Source organism: Saimiri boliviensis, chromosome 15 (assembly GCF_048565385.1).
Source record: "Saimiri boliviensis isolate mSaiBol1 chromosome 15, mSaiBol1.pri, whole genome shotgun sequence".
Classification (NCBI taxonomy): Eukaryota; Metazoa; Chordata; class Mammalia; order Primates; family Cebidae; genus Saimiri; species Saimiri boliviensis.
In genome coordinates this window covers 53,113,446-53,130,103 of record NC_133463.1, presented here as the reverse complement: position 1 = coordinate 53,130,103, position 16,658 = coordinate 53,113,446, and the positions used below count along the sequence as shown (strand labels likewise).

Here is a 16,658-nt window from a genome sequence, read left to right as displayed (position 1 = left end):
TCAGGAGTTCAAGACCAGCCTGGCCAACATAGTGAAATCCCATCTCTACTAATAATATAAAAATTAGTCAGGCATGGTGGCGCACGCCTGTAGTCCCAGCTACTCAGGAGGCTGAGGCAGGAGAATCACTTGAACCTGGGAGGTGGAAGTTGTGGTGAGCTGAGATAGAGCCACTGCTCTTCAGCCTGGGTGACAGAGGAAGCCTCAGTCTCAAAAAAAAAAAAACAGTCTTCACTTGCATAATAGTGTGGGATGGTAAAAATAACTGTGCAACATAAAACCATGTACAAAACTTTTTTAATGCAAATTTTTAAAAGTTTATTTATTTTTATTTTTATTTGAGATAGAGACTTACTCTGTCGCTCAAGTTGGACTGCAATGGCATGATCTTGGCTCACTGCAACCTCCATCTTCCAGGTTCAAGCAATTCTCCCGCCTCAGCCTCCCAAGTAGCTAAGATTACAGGCACCTGCCACCACGCCCAGCTAATTTTTTTTGTATTTTTAGTAGAAATGGGGTTTCACCATGTTGGCCAGTCTGGTTTCAAACTCCTGACCTTGTGAGCCACCTGCCTTGGCCTCCCAAAGTGCTAGGATTACAGGCATGAGCCACTGTGCCTGGCCTTAAAAATTTATTTTTAACGGACAAATAAAAATTAGATTTATCTATGGCAGTGGTCCCCAACCTTTTTGGCAACAGGGACTGGTTTCATGGAAGATGATTTTCCATGGACTAGAGAGGGGATGGTTTCGGGATGATTCAAGTGCATTACATTTCTGGCACATTTTATTTCTATTAATATTACACTGTAATATGTAATGAAATACTTATACAACTCGCCATAATGTAGAATCAGCAGGAGCCCTGAACTTGATTTTCTGCACTAGACGGTGCCATCTGGGGGTAATGGGAGATAGTGTCAGATCATCAGGCATTATATTCTCATAAAGATCATACAACCTAGATCCCTCGCATTCACAGTTCACAACAGGGTTCATGCTCCCATAAGAATCTAATGCTGCTGTTGACTGACAGGGACAGAACTCAGGAGGTAATGTGAGCGAGGGGAGAGCGAGGGGAGCGGCTATAAGCACAGACGAAGCTTTGCTTGCTCGCCCGCTGCTCACCTCTTGCTGTGCAGCCTGGTTCCAAACAGGCCTCGGACTGGCACCGGTCCATGGCCTGGCACTTGGGGACCCCTGATCTATGGAATACAACATGATGATTTGATATATGTATACCTTGTGGAATGTCTAAATCAAGCTAACACACCTACTATCTCACTTTTTTTGTGGTGAAAATATTTAAAATCTACTACCTTAGCAATTTTTAAGTATACAATACATTGGCATTGACTACAGTCACAATGTTGTACAATAGATCTCCTGAACCTTTTCCTCCTAACTAAAATTTTATTTTTATTTTTATTTTTTTATTTTTTGAGACAGAGTGCCACTCTGTCATCCAGTGCAATCATGGCTCACTGCAGTGGTGCAATCATGGCTCACTGCAGTCTCAAGCTCCTGGGCTCAGGTGATCCTCCCATCTAAGCCTCTCAAGTATTATATTGATGCAAAAGTTATTGCAGGTTTGCCATTAAAATATTAGCAAAAATCTCAATAACTTTTGCACCAAGCCAATAGCTGGGACCACAGGAATGCACCACCATGCTGGCTAACTTACTTACTTATTTTTTGTAGAGATGGGGGTCTCCCTATGTTGCCCAGACTGGTCTCAAACTCCTGGGCTCAAGCAATCCTACTGCCTCAGCTTCCCTAAGTGTTGGGATTATAGGCGTAAGCCACCATGCTCAGCCCTGACTAAAATGTTATACTCTTTAACCAACATCTCCCCAGTCCAACTCTCATTCCCCAGACTCTGGTAACGCCACTCTACTCTTTGTCTCTATTAATGAGTTTAACTCTATTATAGATTCCACATGTAAGTGAAATCATGCAGAATTTTTTTTTTATTTTCTTTTTCCAAGTTTGAAAGAATTTCTCTTTCTGTGCCTGGCTTACTTCACTTATGTGTCCTATAGATTCATCCATGTTTGTCACAAATGACAGGATTTCCTTTACTTTCACAATGGAATGCTGTAGAGTATTCCATCGTGTGTATACACCACATTTTAAAAATCTATTCATTTGTTGATGGTTACAGGTTGATTCCATATCTTGGCTATTGTGAACAGTGCAAAACAATCTTAATAATCAGTGAGAAGAATTATGATTGTTCTGCAAGTTTTAAAAAGTTTTGTCAAAATATTAAAAACTGCCTTTCTGTCAATTATGAAAGAAGAAATTATAAATCATAGTAAAACTAATATTTACTTAGTATACTCTTTTTTTTTTTTTTTGAGATGGATTCTCACCTTATTACCCAGGCTGGAGTGCAGTGGGACGATCTCAGCTCGTTGCAACCTCTGTCTCACAGATTCAAATGATTCTCCTGTCTCAGCCTCCCAAGTAGCTGGGAATACAGGTGCCCGCCATCACACCCTGGTAATTGTTGTATTTTTAGTAGAGATGGGTTTTCACTATGTTGGCCAGGCTGGTCTCGAACTTCTGACCTCAAATGATCCACCTGCCTCAGCCTCCCAAATTGCTGGGATTACAGGCTCGAGCCACCATGTCCAGTCTACTTAGTACAGTCTTATTGTTTTAAAAAAAACATAATAAGGAGGGCATTAAACAGAGACGGGCCAGTATTTTAGCTTCTAGGTAAACAGAGCCCAGTATAACACAGTAAAACAAAACTAACAGCAATCGACCTCTGGCCAGGGCCTTCCCACAGTAAACCCATCAGGTACATTGTCATTGTCTCTCCTCCTTGTAAAAGCTTACAGTTCATGCTGCTGCAGCCAAGCACTCCCAGTCTCTTTTGATTCTGAGTGCTACCTAAATCATGAATTGTTCTTTGTTTAAAATAAACTCTATTACGTTAATTTTGTCTAAAGCTTTTATTTTTAATAGATGTGGTGTCAGAAATGGGATCCAAAGATGTTCTCTGGCAGCGCCAGGAACACGGAGCTACCAGGGGAAGTACCCGCAGACCTCACTGTGCTCACGCCTCTCTTGTTTGTAACTGGAGGCTGTTAATTCCCTTTTAGACTGAGCTCCGTGAATTATATTTTGAGCTCTCTAGACTTCATTTGAGCAAACAGGGCCCAGGATCAAATTGAATTTGATAATTAACCAGATTGAATCCAGATACAGTTCTTGGCTAGGTACCTGTTGACAGTAGGTTCATCTGGATCAAAGGAGTCTGGCACTCTCTTCTGGAACTCCAGCAAATTTTATGTGTAAGAATTATAAACCCAGGACTTGCACATTTTTAGAAAAATGAGTTAACCTTACAAAGATAACTTAGAATTAAAGTGGCAACTACGGGGAAGTTTTAACCCAGATAAAATTGTTCACTTGTGAGGCACGTTGGAAAAGAAAAGATCCAAAATGCAATGGGATGTAATTTTTAATTGGTGCAAAGAAACATCTAGAAGATAAAATTAATAAAAAAAATTGCCTCCCTAAAAAATTTCTTACAGAAGGCAAAGGAAAATCTTAAGCAAAAACTCAGGATGTTAAAAAAAGGACTGTACCTTGACTGAATTAACCCTGACTGTTCCTTCTCTTTATCTGTCCTTACCTCAATGCTCTGAGCTCACTGACCCTTTTGCCCAGCTACCCTTTCACTAAGAAGGCAATGACAAAAGGAAAGTTAGGCAAATGTTTGCAAAATGAGATCCTCTGATTAGGCAGGCGTGCCTGCCATAATCAACTCTACTCCATGATCTAAAATTGAGCTTAGAGACATTGTAAATGACCTCCCTAACCCCAAGAAAACTCCCTGGAAATGTACTAAAGAATTCAGAAACTTTATTGGAGCATTGAATCCAGGACTCCCCGATCTTTAACAGTTTATTCAGATGCTATTGGGACTTGGTAAAGCTTGAAGATGAATAGCAGCAGTGGAATGGGACCAACCTAGGGAGGATGTGAAAGACTCTCCAAAACCTCCTGAAAAGAAAGGCAGAAAGAAGCTGGAAGAATTGCCAAAGACCTTTCAAATTTAGTTCCTAAGATATTTCCACAAAAATTTGATTGGTCTATCATACAATCTTATAGACAAAAAAAGATGAACCAATTTCAAATTACAGAGCCCATTTAGAAACACTATTTATAAAACATGCTGGATTTGAAATACCACAAAGGGCGCTTCCTGCAGAGACTGAAATGGCATTAGCTTCTCTGTTTGCAAATGGACTTCATCCTAAATTTAGTGGTTTAATTAGAAAACATATACCAGGATGGAAAGTTATAGATATGATTGAATTGGTGGTCCTAGTTGAACATTCTGAGAGGATTCTAAAGCAAGAGAAAAATCAAAAGGCAAATAAAGGGCTGTTAACACAGAGAGACCCCATCTTTACAAAAATAAATGAAAAAATTAGCCGGGCATGGTGGCATGTGCCTGTAGTCCCAGCTACTAGGAGGCTGAGGTGGGAGGATCACTTGAGCCAGGAGGTTGAGGCTGCAATGAGCCATGACTGTGCCACTGCACTCTAACCTGGGCAAGACCTTGTCTCACAAAAAGAAAAAAAAGAAGAAGAAGAAGAAAAATAAACCCATGTCCTTATGTTACCAAAATGCCAGGGGTTTGGTTTAGGTCCTGCTGCTCACTGCACAGAAAGCCAATCACTGAGACAGTGAGTATTCCCAGGGAAGAAGGCTTTAATCAGGTGCCACAGACAAGAACATGGGAAAAAGTCTCAAATCCATCTCCCTGACCAAGTAAAATTGGAGGTAAATTAGAGGTTTATATAGCAGGGAAGAAATGTAGCCATGTGTGGAAAAACAGGAATTAGGAAGGGGTAAGGAGGAGAAGTTGGTTAATAGGAAGTAGGTGGTCAGTTAAGCCAGCAGTCCCCAACCTTTTTGGCACCAAGGACAAGTTTCATGGAAGACAATTCTTCCATACATGGTGGTGAAGGTGGGGTGTGGGGGATGGTTTCAGGATGAAACTGTTCCACCTCAGATCATCAGGCATTAGATTCTCATAACACACAGGCAATCCAGATCCCTTGCATGCACAGTACACAGCAGGGTTCCTGATCCTATGAGAATCTCATGGTGGTGCTGATCTGGCTCAGCTGGTAATGCTCGCTCACCCTCCACTCAGTTCCTGATGTGCAGCCTAGTTCTTAACAGGCCATGGATTACAGTTCATGGCCTGAGGATTGGGGACCCTTGAGTAGGCAATTGTGATGGGTGAAGGGTCTGGCATTTCATAGCCCAGATGTGGTTATCTGGTAAGTTTGAGTTCCTTGATACTATCTGGGAGCCCTGATGGTTGGTTTCCTGAGAAAGGAACTTAGATAAGACAAATGTAACTTTCTCAAGTTTCAAGAGGGAGGGTCAATTTCTTTTTCTTTTTTCTTTTTTCTTTTTTTTCCCTTTCTTTCTTTTTTTTTTTTTTTTTTTTTTTTTTTTGAGATGGAATCTCATTTTGTTGCCCAGGCTGGAGTGCAGTGGCATGATCTCGGCACACTGCAATCTCCACCTCCCAGGTTCAAGCAATTCTCATGCCTCAGCCACCCAAGTAGCTAGGATTACAGTTGCACACCACCATGCCCAGGTAATTTTTTTTTTTTTTTTTTTGGTATTTTTAGTAGAGACAAGGTTTTGCCATGTTGGCCAGGCTGGTCTCAAACTCCTGGCCTCAAGTGATCTGCCCGCCTCAGCCTCCTAAAGTGCTGGAATTACAAGTGTGAGCCACCACACTTGGCCTGGGAGGGTCAATTTCCATGTTTATTCAAAAGAAACCATTAACATCAGTTCTATGCTTTAAGTAATAGTCACAACAGCAACAGTAAAAGCAGACATCTCGAGGCACAAGTTTCTTCAGTTTGGGACCTCTTACTATTGATTTAAAATACATGGATAAACAGGAGGAGGACCAAAGAAACTTGTGCCTCGAGACGTCCTCTTTCATTGTAAATAGCCAGGCCACTGGAATCAAAATTGCCCAGACTTTTTTTTTTTTTTTTTGAGATAGAGCCTCACTCTGTTGCCCAGGCTGGAGTGCAGTGGTGCAGTCTCCGCTCACTGCAACCTCTGCCTCCTCGGTTCAAACGATTCTCTTGCCTCAGCCTCCTGAGTTAGCTGGAACTACAAGCACAAACCACCCTGCCCATCTAATTTTTGTATTTTTAGTAGAGACGGGGTTTCTCCATGTTGGCCATGGTGGTCTTGAACTCCTGACCTCAGGTGATCCACCTGCCTCAGCCTCCCAAAGTGCTGGGATCACAAGCATGAGCCACCATGCCTGGCCAAAATTGTCCAGTCTTGTACCAGCTGTGTAATGAACCCATTTCTTTTGGCCCAGACATTTTTCCTTTGAGATGAAGCCCCTGAAGGTTTGACACCTGGAATAAAAATCAACACTAATGAGGCTCCAAAGGGTTCTTCCCATAATACTTATAAATGAACAAGGGAAAAATGAAAACTAAGATTAATGGGAAAAACAAAAACAAAAACAATAATAAATAAAATAAAATAAAATAAAAAGATTAATGGGAAAAAGCCAGGCAGGGTGATGCACGCCTGTAATCCCAACTGTTTGGGAAGTTGAGATGGAAAGATCACTCAAACCCAAGAGTTTTAGACTGATTGAATCACTACACTTGAGCCTGGGTGACAGAGGGAGACTCTGTCTCAAAAGGAAAAAAAAAAAAAAAGTAGATAAAGTGGCTCCAGTATTTACCTGTACACAATTTCCCATTAATTTTTTTTTTTTTTTTTTTAAAGAGACAGGGTCTCATTCTGTCACCCAGGCTGGAATGCAGTGTTGTGATCACAGGTCACTGCAATCTTGACCTCCTGGGCTCAAGGAGTCCTCCCACCTCAGCCTCTCGAGTAGCTAGGACTACAGGTGCATGCCACTGTGCCTGGATAATTTTTTAAAAACTTTTTTGTAGAGATGGAGTCCTGCTATGTTGCTCAAGATGATCTCAAACTCCTGGCCTCAAGAGATCCTCCCTGCCTTGGCCTCTCAAAGTGCAATGATTACAGGTGTGAGCCACTGTGCTCGACCACCTTATGTACTTCTTAAAAAAAATTTTTTTTTGAGATGGAGTCTCACTCTGTGGCCCAGACAAAAGTACAGTGGTGCAATCTCAGCTCACTGCTACCTCTGCCTCCCAGGTTCAAGCGATTCTCCTGCTTAAGTTTCCGAGTAGCTGAGACTACAGGCACGCGACATCATACCAGCTAATTTTTGTAATTTTAGTAGAGACAGGGTTTCACATGTTGTCCAGGCTGCTCTCCAACTCCTGACCTCAAAGTGATCTGCCTGCCTTGGCCTCTCAAATTACTGGAATTACAGATCTGAGCTACTGTGCCTGGCCTACCTATATACTCTAAACCCTTTCAATAAAAAGAGCAGTTTCATGGTGGAGGTTTCAAATCAAGTCCAAAATGTCTCCATGTCTAAGCCTGTCCAAGTGATACTTGAACCATTTTCAGAAAAACACGCCTTCTTACGTTGCAACGCTGCCCCAATGAATCCATGGGGATAAGACTTGCTCTCTGAATTGAAAATTTACAGAAAATTATCTTCAGGAGAGATAATCTTATAATTTCCTGACTCTCCTGAACTTGAACTGCTCTATTACCTACTGGCAGAAGCTGATAACACCAAAACGCAAATTATAAAAACCTGTTCTTTCTGAAGAACCTTTGTGGGCTTCCTCCTTAAATGACATAGAAAATATTTAAAGTGCTAAACCCGCAAAAATCAGAACAGAAAAAAAATCCCAATAGATCATTCTAAGCTGCTACCTAAATTACCTCAATATCCACTAAAATCAGATATATTCAGGGGCTGTCACCAATTGTACCGGAATTAATTATACAAAGACTTCTAATTTTTTGCACTGGGCCTTGTAACACCCCAATCTACCACTTTAAAAACCCAATGGCCAAGGTTGGAGATTTGTTCAAGATCTACATGCAATAAATAAGATTGTAATACTAAGGTTTCCAGTAGTTTCAAATTTGAATACCTTGTTGTATAATGTATCCAAATTTAAAATGGTTCACAGTGATGAAACACAGTATTCCAGCTGGTAAAATGAGTCAATACTTATTTGCTTTTCGTTGGAAAAAATCAACAATGTAATTGGACTATAATGACAAAGGGATTTACCAAGGCCTCTCTTATTTTTCTCAGACTCTGTATCAGGTTTTGCCAAACTTGGGATTTCCTAGGAATTCTGCTCTTATTTATAACCTACTGCTATGTTGTTTCTCATACTAAGGAAGAGTCAGAAATAGATTCAACTTCTCTCTCTTGCTCTCTCTCTCTATCTCTCTGTGAGTGTGTGTGTGTGTGTGTGTGTGTGTGTGTGTGTGTCTGTGTGTTGGAGTCTTGCTGTGTTGCCCAGGCTGGAGTGCAGTGGTACGATCGTAGTTCACTGCAACCTCCACCTCCCAGGCTCAAGTGATTCTCATACCTCAGACTCCTCCTGAATAGCTGGGACTACAGGTGTGAGCCACCACACCCAGCTAATTTTTTGTAGTTTTAGTAGAGAAAGGGTTTCATCAGATTGACCAGGCTGGTTTCGAACTCCTGACCTCAAGTGATCCACCTGCTTTGGCCTCCCAAATTGCTGAGATTACAGGCATGAGCTATGGCACCCGGCCCTCAATCTACTTCTTACAACAATTAGCTTACAAAAGCCATAGGCTTCCATGGAAATATCAATTTTGCCAAGGAAAGGTCCATTATGCCTGCAGAAGAAACTTTCCTCTCACCTGAAAGAATGAAAATTACTCAAAGTTTCTCTTGCTCCATGTCTAAAAGGCAAGAGTTTCCCTTGAATTTGCAGGATATTATAGGTCTTAGCTTGCAAATTTTTCCTTGTTGGCATCTCCCTTGTATGACCTTGTACAAACACTGATCCAGAGCCTTTAGCTTGGGAGGATAATTATGAACAGACTTCAGCCAACCAAAACTGGCCCTACCACAATCTCCAGACTTAGGACTCCCAAATTACAGCAAACAGGTATCACTTTCACCTCATTCATTCATGAACATAACAACAAGGCTTTAGGAGTTTTTACTCAAGAACATGGAGGAAAACAGGTCCATCACTTAATAGACTGCAATTAGACTTAGTAGCTAAGGTGTATCTCAGTTGTTCAAAGGCAGTAGCAGCAGTAGCCAGACGTTGATGTTTCGTCTGAGCTGATTTTAGGAAATGAATTTTATTTGCAAGCTCCACATGATTTGGAAAGTCTATTAAATTCCAGTCAAACTCAAGTAGACTAACATGAAATTCTTCTCCTGTCTCCTTCTAATCTCATATCAAATTTTGGCTGGGCATGGTGGCTCATGCCTGTAATCCCAGCACTTTGGGAGGCCAAGGCAGATGGATCACTTGCGGTCAGGAGTTGGAGACCTGCCTGGCCAACATGGTGAAACCGCATCTCCACTAAAAAATAAAAAATTTAGCCGGGCGCGGTGGCTCAAGCCTGTAATTCCAGCTCTTTGGGAGGCCGAGGCGGATGGATCACGAGGTCAAGAGATCGAGACCATCCTGGCCAACATGGTGAAACCCCGTCTCTACTAAAAATACAAAAAATTAGCTGGGCATGGTGGTGCATGCCTGTAATCCCAGCTACTCAGGAGGCTGAGGCAGGAGAATTGCCTGAACCTAGGAGGCGGAGGTTGTGGTGAGCCGAGATCGCGCCATTGCACTCCAGCCTGGATAACAAGAGCGAAACTCCGTCTCAAAAAATAAAAATAAAAATAAAAAATAAAACATTTAGCCGGGCATGGTGGCAGGTGCCTGTAATCCCAGCTACTTGGGAGGCTCAGGCAGGAGAATGGCTTGAAGGCGGGAGGCAGAAATTGTGTTGAGCCAAAATCACACAACTGCATTCCTGCTTAGGTGACAGAGAGACATTCGTCTCAAAATAAAATAAAATAAAATAATAAACAAATAAAATAATGCTGCAATCTACTTAACCCTTCTACCTTACTACCCTTACTTGACAAAGGTGAGGACCACAACTATGTAAATCTCGTATCACAGCTATTGATTTCTATAACATGCCCATTAGACACCTTGAGATAATACATTTTGTTGATGGATTTTAGGCTAAAAATGCAGCAGTAAAATACCAAGCAGGACATGCCAGGACTGCCCAGAATGAATTAACAGAAAAGGGAGCTCTTCCCCAATTGAAGTCAACCTAACCAGCAGAGTTACATTCTCTCTCACTCAGGCCTGTCAAATATCTCAGGGCAAATCAGACAACATTTATATAGACAGTAGATAAGCCTTTGGGATAGTCCATTATTTTGGCATGTTTTAGAAGCAAAGAGTGTTCCTCACTTCTAGTGGGTCTACCACTGAAAATGGGCCCCAGGCAAATGAGCTTCTTTCGGCTATTTTGCTGTCCTCATAAGTTGCTATTACTAAAATTGAAGCTCACTTGTAAAATGCACCTGAATATCAGGAAAATGCCTTAGTGAACTTCCACACTAAGGTAGCTAGCAATAAACATGTTAGGATATGCAATTTGTTTGAACTCCATAATATTAATTCAGATCAAATCACCTACGATAATTTGTTCAATAAATGATTCTATGTACCTGAATTAGAAAAACAAAATGGGCACTTTAAAGGATGCAAATACTAAACATGAACTCGCTGAGGGTCCTAACAGCCACCTAGTCTTCCCCAAGTCCTTAAAACTACCAATGTTAAGACTGTACACTCCACAGCTCACCATAGTGTAGACAAAATGGTTCAAATTAGGAAAAAGGATTGGTAGAGTAATTGTTCTAAAGTTGCAAAAATGGTTTATAACCAATGTCTGATTTATCAGATTCATAATTCTATGAAAAACATTTACGTTTTAAGCAGTACATTTCTACCACCTGCTGGACCATGTGAACACCTACAAAAGAACTTTATTTAGTTGCCACCCTCAGTGGGCTATCGGTATGTTCTTGTAACTGTATGCCTGTTCTCAGGGTGGACTGAGGTCTTGCCATGCAGGAAGACTGATGCCACAACAGTAGCAAAAAAAAAAAAAAAAAAAAGACCAGAAATAAAAAACGAAGAATGGGTTTCCTTTATGGGATATCCCTAGAAAGATATCCAGTGACAGGGGAACTCATTTTACTGGACAAATGATGAAATAATAATAATAATTATTATTATTATTGAGACAGAGTCTCAGTCTGTCATCCAGGCTGGGGTCTAGCGGCATGATCTTGGCTCACTGCAACCTCCGCCTCCCGGGTTCAAGTGATTCTCCTGCCTCAGGCTCCCGAGTAACTGGAATTACAGGCATACACCACCACACCCAGCTGATTTTTGTTTTTTTTTTTTTTTTTTGAGACGGAGTTTCGCTCTTGTTACCCAGGCTGGAGTGTGATGGTGCGATCTCGGCTCACCGCAACCTCCGCCTCCTGGGTTCAAGCAATTCTCCTGCCTCAGCCTCCTGAGTAGCTGGGATTACAGGCATGCAGCAACATGCCCAGCTAATTTTTTGTATTTTTAGTAAAGACGGGGTTTCACGATGTTGACCAGGATGGTCTCGATCTCTCGACCTCATGATCCACCCGCCTCGGCCTCCCAAAGTGCTTGGATTACAGGCTTGAGCCACCATGCCCGGCTGATTTTGTATTTTTAGTAGAGACGAGATTTTACCATCTTAGCCAAGCTGGTCTCAAACTCCTGACCTCAGGTGATCCACCTGCCTCAGCCTCCCAAAGTGTTGGAATTACAGGTATGAAATACTGCACCCAGCCTACTGGACAAATTATTAAACAATTTTTTAAAGTTTTCAAACAAAATAGCATGATCGTTGTCCTTATCCTTAATCTTCTGGAAAGGTTGAATGTACAAATAATATCCTAAAATTGGCCAAAATGATGGAATCTACTGGATTTCCTGGCCAAAAGTTTTAACACCGGGTTTAATGGCAATTATATGTACCCATACTGAAAAGCTCAAGATGATGCCTTATGAAATAGTACTGGAAGACCTATGCCCTTAATAATAGAGCTCCATATGTGTAACCTGTGGCATGGCTCAATATAGCCAGAACTTGATAAATTATGCTGAAGCATACAATAAGTCTTCACAACATCATTGATCAGCTCTTGGAAACTGTGACTTTAAGCAAAACAATGCATAATAAAACAAATTTTAGTTTTCTCATCAATGTTAAAATGAAACACATTATTCAAGGAAGATTGTTTTGCTTAATACCACTGTTTCCAAAAAACTATCAATGACAACATCATTTGAGGACTCACTGTATTTCCATCAGGTAATAGTAGCTATTGATGATGGAAATACACTGCCACTGATTGATGATCAGAATTCAATGGTCTGGCCAGGCGCGGTGGCTCAAGCCTGTAATCCCAGCCCTTTGGGAGGCCGAGGCGGGTGGATCACAAGGTCAAGAGATCGAGACCATCCTGGTCTACATGGGGAAACCCCGTCTCTACTAAAAATACAAAAAAATAGCCGGGCATGGTGATGCGTGCCTGTAATCGCAGCTACTCAGGAGGCTGAGGCAGGAGAATTGCCTGAACCTGGGAGGCGGAGGTTGCCGTGAGCCAAGATCGTGCCATTGCACTCCAGCCTGGGTAACAAGAGTGAAACTCCGTATAAAAAAAAAAAAAAAAGAAGAAAAAGAAAAAGAAAAAGAATTCAATAGTCTAAAACTTGGAAACTGGGTCTTTTGGAATTGATATCTAAGAATGTCTGCCCTTGAGTCTCACTGGAAGGGACCACACCAACTTCTCACCACTTACACTGCAGTAAAGCCTTGAGTTTTGGACCAAAGTTTCTCAACTCAAGAGAGCCCTTCCAGACTCTTGGAACTGAACACCAGTTAGGAACACCTAAAGTTGACCAGGAACATCTCTCCCCAGAAGCGGTTGGCATCTTGAATGTAGACAGCTTTCCCAAGATCAGAGATCAAGAACCTCCTCTTCCTGTCATAGAACCGCTGTTCTCTCTTTTTCTCTCCTGTCTCGTACTCTTCCTTTCTATCTGTGTATGGCATGATAATGCCATAATTAGAATCTCACACTCTATAGCTTCTGCAGAAAGTTTAGGTAGATTCCAGATTTTCCATGCTAAGTCAAAATACTTGCATGACTTTTTAGAGACCCTTTAGTCTATCTTATGACTGAATTTGCCAGAATCCCAAATGCACCAATCTGTTTAGATTATACTGTTGGTCCCTTCTATAGAGTTAAACTTCTAGACCCCTTTACTCTTACTTCTTGTTTAACCCAACCATGGAATAGGATGGCCAGGTCTGCTGACCATATTGCAAGGAGGCTATGCACAAAAAGGAGAATGTTAACAGACCTATTTGCAAAAATGCCTATTGACATAGGCATTTGGCAGCCTTCTAGGACATAATAATTCAGGATCAGTCTCTTGGTTAGAAACTGCTGATGCCAACTAACTACTCCATAACTGAAATCTCCCAAGGAGGAACTTTGTTCACCCTAGGTACATCTTCTCCTCGTCCCCCAAACCAACCCCAGGCTTTCAGGAATGTCCTAGGTACATCTTTATCAGCAGAGAATTTAACTGTCAGCCATATGCTTGGGGCACCCCATACCTTGACAGACAGAGAATGAAAGGCCAATGGGGACTAGGGATTTTAATGGTGCCATTGTCACTACATAACCAGTCAGAAGCTAAACATTGGTCCACCCCTCTAAACCTGCAGCATAGATTAAAAAGAAACTGACCAGAAGATGACAATCCTGCCACAGGGGCATTGTATGCTAGGTCCATTTTCCCATGGCTTGGGATGACTACAAATGAAATAATGATCAAAAAATTTTCTTTGACATTAGTCACTATTGCAGGTTCTACAGCTAAGGCTATACCTATCCAACAAAAATACCTAAATTATCTTACTCAAGTAGTTTTAGATAATAGGCTTGCATTGGACTATTGGCTGAGCAATGAAGAGTCCGTGCAATAAGCCCATTTTATCCTGTTTCTCCTGTTGTGCCTGGATAAATACCTCTGGTATTAGAAACTCAATCACAAGAAATTAACAAATAGGCCACCTGGTTAAAACAGGTTGACTCCTTCTCTGGGTCATTTCTTGATTTATTTGATTTTAACTGTTTTGATTCATGAGGACCTTGGCTAAGGAGCATACTCCAGTCTCTTGGTATTACCATCCTGATGGTCATCACTTTAATCTCCCTGGTTTGCTGTATTCTGTCTTAAATGCATGCTCTCACCCATCAATGGTACATGAGATGCTCTCACGTTGGTCAGAGTGACAGTAATGATGTAAACAACAAAAGGAATCTTTCTTCATTGAGCCTGACATCATGATTTGAGAGCTCCCCAGAGACAAAGACAACTTACCTGTGATAGTGTCAGGAAGGGGTGACTATGCCTAAGTATTGTTCAGTCTTTCATAAGAGGCAGACCAAAAGCAGAGAATAATTGTTTTTTTTTCTTTTTTGAGAATAATTGTTTTTAACAAAAATTCTAACAGGGAGGGAATTAGATTGTTAAAGCAAACCAAATATGGCCTGAGAAGGACTTTGTACTTTTTTCTAGGTTTGAGTCCTCGTGGACAAACTATAACCCTCTAAGAGGCAGACAAGATCGAAAACCTAACTTAGGAGTATGCACCTATAGCAATAGCTGAGACTTAGCCAATCCCAGCAGCAGCCATATTTCAACCCCTTATAGACAGTGTTCAAACTGTGTTTAAATAAGGCAAACACCAACCTGTAACCAATCCAGCTGTTTCTGTACCTCACTGATGATTTCTGTATGCCACTTCCTTTTTTCTGTTTATAAATTTATTCTAGCCACAAGGCAGCCTTGGAGTCTTTCTGAATCTGCTGTGATTCTGAGGGCTGCCCAATTTGCAAATTGTTCATTGCTCAGTTAAACTCCTTTAAATTTAATTCAGCTGAAGTTTTTCTTTTACCAAGACAGAGGCAACCCTAGTGCTTTAGGTTCCTACTTGTAAGCAGACCGGAACCCAATGTAAAGAGTAAAACCAAACTAAAGCCTACCAGTAAGAAAACACCAGCTAACCTCTAACTAAGGTCTTTCCACCTAAACCAGTGAAGTATGCTTTCATATTCCCTTTGCATGAAAGCTCACTGCCCACGCTGCTGCAACAAAGCATTCTGAATTTCTTTTGATTCTGAGAGCTACCAATTCATGTATTGTTCTTTGCTCAAATTAAACTATTAAATGTATATTATCTGAGGTTTTTAGACATTAGTAATTTAAACATTAGAAACATTAAATTTCTACATAAATAAACAACATAGAAAATAAATAGCCAAAGTAGGCCAGGCATGGTGGCTCATGCCTGTAATTCCAGCACTTTGGGAGGCTGAGGCAGGCAGATCACCTGAGATCAGGAGTTTGAGATCAGCTGGGCCAACATGGTGAAATCTCATCTTTACTAAAACTACAAAAATTAGCTAGGCATGGTGGTGCACACCTGTAATCCCCAGCTACTCGGAAGGCTGAGGCAGGAGAATTGCTTGAACCTGGAAGTAGAGTTTGCAGTGAGTCGAGACTGCCACTGAACTCCAGCCTGGGTGACAAAATGAGACGTCATCTCAAAAAAGAAAATAAATAGTAAGAGTAAATAAATTGTAAATGAAACAGCAAGAGTCATGTGGATAGTGCTTACCTTCTTGTTGTGTAACTTATGACATGGAGAGGGCATCTTTTCTCGGACTTGATGAATTGTTCTCCTTTCTAAGACTGGATTGGCTTGCAACGTTTTATCCTTTGTGCTTTCAGTGTCATGAAAACCTCCAAGAGTTGCTTCAATGTGAAGTTTCTGCCAAGACCACTTCCTCTGAGACAGCATGCTTTTCACCACACTTCCTTCCTCAATTAGGTTAAGTTTGCCTTTTTAAGTTCCTCTGGCTGCATATCTAGGGTCTCTTGAATGATGCAGCATCCACATTCTCACAGCGAACTGTTTCCTGTAACTGATTCAAGTTCACTTCCAGTGTTATCACTTTTTGGACTTTTTGCTGCACTTTCATCTTTGTTGGCCAATTTCCTCTTTTGAGTATCCATCATTGTAAACCAACATGTGGCCTAATTCATAGGAAAACCAGCAACCCAACTACATGCTTTGCTGTCTGTATGAACTGAACATATGTGCAGTGGCCACTCATCAATGCACTTTGAAAGGAATGGTGTGACTGGTTACTGATTGCGATGTGCATCTGTTATTTGCATAGTGGTCTGTGGACTGAAGAGCTGACAGTGAGGTTGTACTTTGTGTAATTGTGCACAGTTAGTAACATTGTTATAACTGAAATTTGAACCATGTTGTTGGGGTTCAGGTGTGATTGAACTAAACGTGGTAACTAAGATTTGTGCATATTGGGACCATGCAAAGTAGGACCAACTATACTTCCAACACTTACCAGCACTGATCCAGCAGCTGCCATTGTCAAATGTCCAATATATCTGCAACAGATACCAACACTGAGCCCTGATGTGGCACATTCCTCAGTGAGACCAACGGGCCACTTGATGGAAGTTGACTACCTGAAGTCTCTTCCATCCTGGAAGGGTCAGTGGTTTGATCCCA

At 41.3% G+C, this 16,658-nt stretch overlaps 1 protein-coding gene across 1 annotated transcript in view; it reads right to left on the bottom strand.

The window, feature by feature from the left end:
- The window catches only part of ATP6V1C1 (ATPase H+ transporting V1 subunit C1), an 81,484-nt gene extending 65,606 nt beyond the window's left edge, over positions 1-15,878 (bottom strand). Inside the window, exon 1 of the mRNA XM_074386998.1 lies at positions 15,738-15,878. The gene's annotated coding sequence lies outside the window, so the exon portion shown is untranslated. The remainder of the gene's footprint in view (positions 1-15,737) is intronic.
- Between the last annotated feature and the right edge of the window lie 780 nt (positions 15,879-16,658).